This window comes from Typopeltis vanoorti, chromosome 14 (assembly GCF_054136105.1).
Source record: "Typopeltis vanoorti isolate ZY-2024b chromosome 14, IOZ_Tvanoo_1.0, whole genome shotgun sequence".
In the NCBI taxonomy this organism is placed as follows: domain Eukaryota; kingdom Metazoa; phylum Arthropoda; class Arachnida; order Uropygi; family Thelyphonidae; genus Typopeltis; species Typopeltis vanoorti.
Genome location: NC_143562.1, coordinates 30677414 through 30687941, shown reverse-complemented (window position 1 = coordinate 30687941; position 10528 = coordinate 30677414).

Here is a 10528-nt window from a genome sequence, read left to right as displayed (position 1 = left end):
TTTTCACTTTTGATAATGAAGGTGAGCATTTCAAAAAGACATCTACTTATATATCCCAAAAAATTATAACCTATACCATTTTGCCAATCCAGTTGTAAGTTGAAACAGTCCTAAGTTGGAAACCACTATATTATGTTATATATCTGTGAAAATAATGAAAATGAAAGAGAAAATATACATACATATATATTATTTTCACTTTCTTCCCTAAATTAGTTGTCTTCCTCTTTTCTATACTACTACAGGAATTACTTTTTTGCTTGCTAGCCATTTTCACAAAGAAATAGTGCAATAAAAGGTCTACATAATTTTAGTCATCATCATCATCATCAAATTCCTGCCATGTACCCTCAAGGGGTGTACAGGATATGATAGTACTACATGAAAAAAATTACATCATTATTAATTTCCTATCTACAATTTTCCTCCAAATCAGTCTGTTACTTGTCAAGACTCCAACATTATCAGATCTTATATTTCTATCGTCTAAAGCATTTTGTAACGTATCAATCCACCTATATCTTGGTCTTCCTCTGGGTCGTTTTGCTGCCAACCTGCCAGAGAACACTTGTTTTGCTAATCTTTCCTCGCCCATTCTGTTTAAGTGACCATACCACCTAAGATTAGCTCTGCTAATGCATTCCTGGATGCTGACAATGTCAAGTTCTTTCCTAATGTCCTCATTTTTAATATGATATTGCCATTGATGCCATCTGTTCATGACTATAATCTTTCTCAGGACTCTCATATCTGTGGTCTCTAGTCTTTGGTCAAGTGTTTTACTTCTGACCCAGCTCTCAGATCCATAACTTAAAACTGGTTTGAACACTGTCTTGTACACAGCTAATTTAGTGTTCCGACTGATTTCTCTCTTATTCCATATGAATTTATTCAATTGACTTCCCACCATACCAGCTTTGCTGATTCTGTTGTCTATTTCTATATTTAATTTACCATCTTCAGTAAAAATCGTGCCTAAATAGCTGAAATGTTTTACTTGTTCCACAGGTTCTCCATTCACAACACAGTTGACATTTTCAATGATTCTGCCTATTTTCATTGTCTTTGTCTTTTTATTGCTGACCTTCATACCATATCTATTAAAACAGCTATTCAATTTAGTCAGAGAATCTTGCAGACTTGTAGCGGATTTATTTAGAAGTATAACATCATCCGCATAAAGCAAAGAGCTGACATTAACATCTCCAATTTTGATATCATGTTTAATACCACTTTCCTTCATAATGTGATCCATATAGATAATGAATAACAGAGGGGATAATGTACATCCTTGTCTCACACCAGATTTAACATTAAACCATCTTCCTGTACTTCCTTCAATTCTAACTGCTGACTTACAACTCAAATAAAGACTAAGTATTGCTTGATATAATGCCCCATTGACACCATATAACTGAAGCGTATTGAATAGCTTCTCTCTTGGCACCTTGTCATATGCCTTTTCCAGATCGACAAAACTTAAATACAGATCTTTGTTATATTCCCATCCTTTCTCGACTATTTGTCGTAAAGTGAAGATCTGATCCTGGCAGCCTCTATTTGGCCTGAATCCAGCTTGTTCTTCACCAAGCTTTTCTTCCACAATTCTTCTCAACCGTTTCTCAAGTATACTTGCATAGATCTTGCCAGGAACACTCAGTAGGGAAATACCTCTGTAATTCTCACATGCAGTTTTATTTCCCTTTTTATATATGGGTACTATGAGAGCTCTACTCCAATCACCGGGAATTCGTCCCTCTGTCCAGGCTTTCTGAACTATGCAGTGCAGCCACTGTAAGACTCTTATACCACCATACTTCAGCATTTCTGGTCGAATATCATCTACTCCTGTTGCCTTTCCACATTTCAAGCCTTTGATGGCTTTTTCTACTTCTAGTATGGATATGTATTCCTGACTGCATGCCTGGTCAGTGTTTTTTACCACTGTGCTGTCATCACTGCTTGTTTCATTTAGCAGTTTTTCAAAGTAATTACTCCATACTTCAAGGATATCTTTTTCTCCCGTTTTCATGTCACCTTTATCATCTCTAATTCCTTTTACAGCACTCTTTCCTCCATTCTTAAGCTTCTTCAACAACCTCCAGAATATTTTGCCACCTTCTTGATATTTATTTTCTATGTTCTTGCTAAAGTCCTCCCATGACTTTTGTTTAGCTAGTTTTACACAGTGTTTAGCATTCTTGCATTTGTCTCTATATTCTCTAAGAGCACAAGCTGACTTATTTGACAGGAACTTTTGGTATGCTTTCTTCTTTTCCTTCACTGCCTCTTTAACTTCCTGTGTCCACCAGGGAGTTCTGAGTTTTTTATCCTTACAGATAACCTCACCACATGCCTCTCTGGCAGAATCAATCAATGTTTTCTTCAGAGTTTGCCACCGAATCTCCAAGGTTTGATTCCTGTTCTCAAACTCTTTCATTTTTTCTGCAGTAATCTTTGTGTATTGCAGAATTGTATTGTATTGTAGTGTATTGTAGCCTACAGTTCACATCTGAGAGCTGCTCAACTTTTATTCGCTTTAAAACTTTCTTACATGTTATTCTTTTCAATATGAAATTTAATTTTATCCTGCTCAAGACTAAATAGTGATCACTTCCAATTTCAAATCCTCTGTACACTCTGGTGTCCTGCACAAGGGAGAAAACATCATTATCAACAATAACATAGTCAATGAGACTTTTCTTATTCCTAGCCTCTTCTCTCTCCATGTGAATTTGTGCACATTTTTATGTTGGAACATGGTGTTAGTAATAACCAGTCCATGTCCTGAGCAGAAATCCAACAGATATTTGCCATTATTATTAGCTTTGCTCGTTTCTCCAAATTTTCCCAAAATATTTTTGTATGTCTCACAATCATTTCCTACTCTGCTATTTAGATCCCCAACAAGGACCAACTTTTCATTTTTCATTGTGTCAGTTGCTTTTTCTAAAGTCTCAAAAAATTCCTCCACTTCTACCTTAGTAGAACCTTCGGTGGGACCATAGGCACAAATAAGTCTCATTGTCCAGTTCCCCATTCTCATATTTGCCCACATTACTCTACTTGAGACTGACTGCCATTCAAGAAGATTAGCCTCGTATTTTGTGTTGAATACTATGGCTACTCCTTCTTTTCCTTGATTGTCATTGCCTGAATATAACATTTTGTATTTATTGCTCAGAAAGATCTCACCAGTTTTGGTCTTTTTTGTTTCAGTCACCCCTATTATGTCGATCTGGTACTTATCTAATTCCTCAGCTAGCTCCATTTCTTTGCCAGTCAGGCTTCTTACGTTGATAGTACCGATCTTTAACTCTGGTGATGTTGAGTTGGGGTTTATTTTCAGATTTGTTCCAGTAGCTGACTTTTCGCTGTTCGCCCTGGTTCCCTGGCGAAAACAACGGGGGCCTTGTTTAACCGGGCGACGCCCCAGCCGGCATGAAATTTTGTCATGTTGTACCATCATTCTATATTTTGGTTTAACCAATAAGAATACAATTTGGTCGGCTAAATCCCAAATTGCCAGCCCATCCTCGTCCGTTCAGTATCCAAGTAGATATCCAATAGGGTGCACCACGAGAAGGTGAGGATTGGACATTAGGTCAGAAGCCCTGGTCGGTTCTCCGCATTCCTTTAAAGGCTATGTGGAGGTCTCCTCTCAGTTATACAGGTTTGACCCTTAAGCACCCCCATAATTTTGGTTTCAACAAAAATTATGTAAATAGATAGAGACAGAGAGAGAATCTGTTTCAGGGCATATTAGAAACCAATAATTAAGAAAATCCTATATTTGGTCAATATACTGAAACTATATTGAAACCAACTAACTATAGCATGTGCTTCCATCAAAACCAAAATTATGTAGACCAAGAGAGAATCTGTTCCTGGACATATTAGAAACCAACTAATTAATAAACAGCACCTACATATATTGGTAGCTTAGTGCTGGAATGAAAATGAACCTCTATAGTGAGAAACATCTCCCTCCTACTAACGAACAAACACACACACACACACATACAGATGCAAGCAATATTCTTCTTCCAGACACCATACTACACAGCTGCAAGCCAAATTAACTCAGAAGAAGTTTTATTGTAGCACTAAATATAGCATGAATGTATTAATGGGATGGCTGTCATAAATGTGAGTGGTTGAAAGTCACATATGTCATAAGTCGAGGGCTATGTATATTGTTTTTTAAAAAAATCAAGAACAATGGTATACTCAAAGGGGAAGCAAACAGCAAAAAGAATGGCTGTGATCAAGTATTATTATTATGTAACACCTCCAGGGGACCCTGTAACCCCTAGAGAGCGCGTCCCCTGGGTGGCGGATAGGGGAGCCCACCATGTGTGTGTGTACATGCATGTGCATGTGTGTATATATATATATATATGTGGTGGGGTGGTCCGAATATACTGAATAAGGACTCGTGGACCAACAGGGCCATAAGGGGCAATCATCTTGATTGTAAGGGAAGTGGCACTCCCATGGACCCCTAGCTGGATCTATCCTCTCCTTCTTCTACTTTGAGGAAGATCCACTTACTTTAATCTTTCCTATAAGGCCTTATCAGCCAACTCTTCTTACTTTATGACCCTTATGCTATTAGAGTACTCGAGGGCCATGGGGTCTTTTCATTTCTGGCCTTACAACTATGCCCCCTCTATAAACCTTACTATATTTCTTCTATAATCTACTCTTTCCCCTTCATTATACCCTATTCCTCCTATGGGTTTAAATTTGGAAGAAGGCTAGTTAAGAAGCCTTAAGGTAGCAGCCCTACCACTGAACTATTCCATCGTCAGGCTAGTCCCCTGACATGGAGAACATAATCCTACTTGTAAGCTGACAGAAAAAGATAATCGGATTGAATCTATGGGAAATGACCCTGGAATGGAAAAGGGAAAACGAAAATGGAAACGACAAAATATAATACACATAGCAAACTGGAATGTAAGAGGAATAGCACATAAAGAAATAGAATTAGACCAGTTACTAAATGAAAGAAATTTTAAAATAGCAGTAATCACTGAAACAAAAAAGAAATTAAAAGGAACTATGAGAACTGAAAATTTTAATGTGATATACAGTGGAGTTGACAGAGACCAAAGAGCACAAGCAGGAGTCATGATATGGATACATAACTCCCTTTCAAAACAGTTAAAACATTATAAATTATGGAATAAAAGAATAATAGAAGCTAGAATAAAAATAGATAGAGGCTATTTAACAATAATTGGTTTATATGCCCCAGAAGAAGGAAGAGAACAGGATAATATTGATTTTTATAATCAGCTACAAAACATATATAATAAAATAAATAAAAATGACTACATAATTTTAGCAGGAGACTTAAATGCAAGAATTGGAAACACGAAAATTAATAATAATATAGAAATACATGGAGAACACACTCTAAACAGAAATGGTAAAAAATTGATTGACTTTGTAGTTTATAATAACCTAAAAATAATGAATTCCTTCTATAAACATAAAGACATACATAAATATACTCGGGCAGCAAGAGAATGGAAATCAATATTAGATTACTTCATATTAAATGAAAAGACATCAAAATTTTCACTAGATGTTAGAGTTCACAGAGGATATGAAATAAGCAGTGACCACTTCCTTGTTAAAATAAAATTAAGATTACCACCTAAATGGCTACAAGTAACAAGAACAGAAAGAAAAATTGAAACATTTGTTTATAAAACTAGACTATTGAATGACACAAATGTACAATGGATATATGAACAAAGAATTAACCAATATCTAGATAAAATAAAACAAAATGATAAAAACGATACTAAATGCAGCAGCAAAGGAAAGCTTAAGAAAGACCAAAAAATTCAATAAAAGAAAAAAACTGAAGATCTGGGATGATACAAGCAAAGAAATAATTAAAAAGAAAAAAGAAGCCTATCACAAATGGTTAAGCAGTAAAAGATTAGAAGATGAAATAGAATATAAAAAAATAAGAGCCATAGCTAAAAGAGAAGTCAGAAAAAGACAGAGAATCATGGAATAAATTTGTTTCTAATTTAGAACATGATTTATATAAAATAAGACCCAATGTATATAAGATTTTGAAACACCTAAATGCAGATACCAAAGAAAACACTGAATTAAAATTAGAAGAATTTCTAAATCACTACACAGAACTGTGGACAGACAAATATTTTAAAAAAGACAACTGGCAAACAATTAACGAAAATGAAAAGAAAATAACTGAAGAAGATAAGCTAGGTTCAGAACTATATAAATACGCAGGAACAAGATTCAAAAAAAGACACTTACTATTTTTAAATAAAATTTACTCAACTGGTATCCCCCCAATAGTATGGAAAAAAGCAATTGTGATTCCTATCTTTAAGAAAGGTAATAGAGATGACCCTAAAAACTATAGAGGTATCGGTATACTAAATTCCTGTTACAAAATATATAGCAGAATCTTAAATAACAAACTAATGAAATATTCCAAAAACTTTATTCTAGAGGTACAGAATGGATTTAGAAAAGGACGATCATGTATAGACCCACCTTTTGCCTAAAATTAATAGTAGAGAAAAGAAGAGAATATAATTTGGAAACACATATTGCATTTATTGACTTTGAAAAAGCATTTGACAAAGTTAAAAGAAACATATTATTTAACATATTAAAAGAAAGACAAATACCAAATAATATCCTAAAAGCTATCACAAGTATATATGAAAATAATCAAATACAAATAAGATTAAATCACACGCTATCATATACAAGAGAGATAAACCAAGGGGTCCGACAGGGATGTCCCCTCTCAGCAACTCTTTTTAATATCTACTTAAATGAAATAATAATAAAATGGAGTAAAAATTTACACCAAGGAATTAAACTTTCACCTACAGTTAACTTAAACACTCTCCTCTTTGCAGACGACCAAATAATAATTACAAATTCTGAAGATAACTTGCAGAAAGCTATTTTAAATCTAAATGAGATATCCAAAGATTATGGTATGATAATATCAACAGAAAAATCAAAAACTATGAAAATGAAAGAGAAAATATACATACATATATATTATTTTCACTTTCTTCCCTAAATTAGTTGTCTTCCTCTTTTCTATACTACTACAGGAATTACTTTTTTGCTTGCTAGCCATTTTCACAAAGAAATAGTGCAATAAAAGGTCTACATAATTTTGGTCATCATCATCATCATCAAATTCCTGCCATGTACCCTCAAGGGGTGTACAGGATATGATAGTACTACATGAAAAAAATTAAATCAAAAAGGACAAGATCCAGCAAGAACTAAAATAGTAATAGATAACAAGATCTTAGAACTGGTGAATTCATTTAACTACCTAGGATGTATGATCACATATGAAAATGAAAAAGATATAAACGTAAAAATTGCAAAATATTTAAAAATAACAGGTGTAATTAACTCTATATTTAAACCAAACCTAGTTCAAAAACAAACCAGGCTAAAAGTATACAATACATTAGCCTTACCGGTCTTAATGTATGGAAGCGAAATCTGGACAATAAAACAAAAAGAAAAACAAAGATTAACAACAGCAGAAATGAAGTTTATGAGAAAAACTGCAAAGTATACCCCATTTGATCACAAAAGAAACGAAGACATTATGAAAGAATTAAACCAAGAACCAGTAATAGAAAAAATTAAAAAATATAAACATAAATGGATGGAACACGTTCAAAGAATGAAAACAGAAAGATTACCAAAACAAGCCTTAAAGTACAAACCATTAGGAAAAAGAAAACCAGGACGTCCTCTTAAACTATTCAACGATGACTTCTAAGGCCGGAACAGGCCATGCTAGGCCTAAATCCTTGATACGTATGATGATGATGAACACCTCCAGGGAGTCCAAAGACTCATCGAGGGAGGGTACCTACTCTACAACTCTCCGTCTCAATCACTCCACCAACCGCATACCTTCATCATCTACACCAATGCCATCTATTGTTGACCATCACCACTAGTATTTTCACAGACAATCACAAACATTCATGCCCACGGCGGGATTCAAACCCACAGCCTTTTGGTTGGAGAGCAGATATGCTAACCACTCGGCCAACCAGGCTGGCAAGTATAAGTTTGCCAACTACAGATATATATACAATATAATTTATAAAAACAGAACAGATAAAGATGCAAATAATCAGATTAACAAATTCCATTCAGCATTATTATTATTAGACTCCAGGGAGTCAAGGACTCATCAAGGTAGGCCACATATCACTAACAAATTCCATTCAGCATTATTATTATTATTAGACTCCAGGGAGTCAAGGACTCATCAAGGTAGGCCACATATCACCCACACCAGCTGTCATACCTTCTGTTAAACTTATTCACACTATATACACTCACTACTTCAACAGGTAAACTGTTCCTTCCACTCACTCGTGTCTCTATGAGAGAAAAATCTAGCACTTACCTTTTCTTAACTGTATGCAAACTTAACTTCCACAGATCCCTCCCTCCCCGTCCTTTCTTTACCTTTATTTTAATGAAAAATTTTATCGACTCATATCCTATAATGCCCTCTCCAAAGTTTATAGACCTCTATCATATCATATCATATCACTCCTCTTTCTTCTATCTACCAGTGTCTGCAATCCATACACTCTCAATCTATCCTTATAATCTACATTCCATAATCCTGATATCATCTTTGTAACTCTTCTTTGCAACCTTTCCACAGCTTCTTTATCCCTTTGGAACCTAGGAGACTTAATTTGCACATAGTAGTCCTAGTGCAGTCGTATCAAGTCCATGTAAAGATTCAAAATAACTTCCATATTCTTGCATGCCAATGTTCGTTTCAACACTGCAATTATCCAATGAGTTGTATTTGCAATTTTTGTTATGTGACCTTTGAAATTTAACTTTCTATCCACCACAACTCCAAGAATAATCCCATCAATATAATATGCTGCTGGATATTGCATCACTCCAAAGTGCATAACTTTACACTTACTAACATTGAATTAACAGTCATTATTGTTTGCCCACACTTCCAGTCTATTCAAATCAGCCTGTAAATGATATACATCATTAGAATCTCTGATTACCCTGCCTATCTTTGCATCATCAGCAAACAACTGAAGATCTCCTAGATCTTCAGTTATTTGCTGATGATGGAAAGGGACTGAAGATTTCCTAGATCTTCAGCCCCTTTCCAATATCATTAATGTATAGAATAAACAATAATAGCCCAAGGAATGAATCCCTGGGATGCACCACTGGTCACCTTAAAACTGGCAGATTCACATTTCCTATATATCACTTTCTGATACCTGTCCATCAGCCATCCACTTATCCAAGCTAATAGTTTATATTCCAATCCCATATTCTCTAGTTTATGCAATGGTCTTTCAAGCAGTTTCCTATCAAATACCTTAGCAAAGTCCAACAGTAGTACTTGTAAACATTCCCTTTATCCAACTCAGCCATAACACTATTAGAAAATATGAGCAAACTGCTGGGACATCATCTCCCTTTAGTAAACCCATGCTGTTCCTTGCAAAATATATTTTCTTTGTCCACCCTTTTCTGTATATGAGAGTTCTTACCAATTTCTCTAAAATCTTTATAATTACTCCAGAGACACTGATATGTCTGAGACAATATCTGTTGACCGCAATGTCAACAGACATTGTAGTCTTTGCACCACCCTTGTGCAATGACATTCTTTCCATTCCTATGGGACCTTTCCTGAGCTAAGACTCAAATTATACAAATATGTCAAGGGCTTAGCCAGTTTGGTTGAACATTCCTTTAAGGACATGTGCTGATGAATGAATGTCATTACTTATAGCTGCAAGGCAACTTTAAAGAGGGATAACAGCAAAATCCATACATTAGAAATGAATGCTGTTAAGATGCATAAAACTCTATCCTGTGATGAGAATAATCAGCATGACGATATCGAGAAAGAACTGAATATAACATCATTGGAAAAATAAAAAATAAATCAAGTAGAATGGAAAATATAGGAATCTCCACACAGCATCACAGGATGAAAGATATGAAGTAAAACCTATGAAAAGAATTTTGCTGTTTCAGCATCAGTAATAAAACTGTCATTAATGGTGATTTTATCATCACATACTAACAAATATTTCTAAAAAAGACAATTATAGTGATGTAGTTCTGAATTATTATTTTTCAGACATGTCTATGAATGTCTAAAGCCTTATCGCAGGAGGCCAACACCAACCATTATCATGCAATAATGTGATATTTATCATATTTCTCCTTGAACTCATTTACTGACAAAGTATGAGTACTTATCTGATTATGACAACCTATTCACCACTTTCCAAGCAATAAACCTTGCTAATGACTCTGACACAATTTCCAGAGGTGATCTCATATTTTCTCCTTTCTTGTTACGTAGTGAAAATTTTCTTCTGCATCTGTCCTATGAAACCCATTTAGTAACTTATGTATTACATACCTACTTTTATGCTTCTTATTCCTTTCCTCCTTTTTTTTA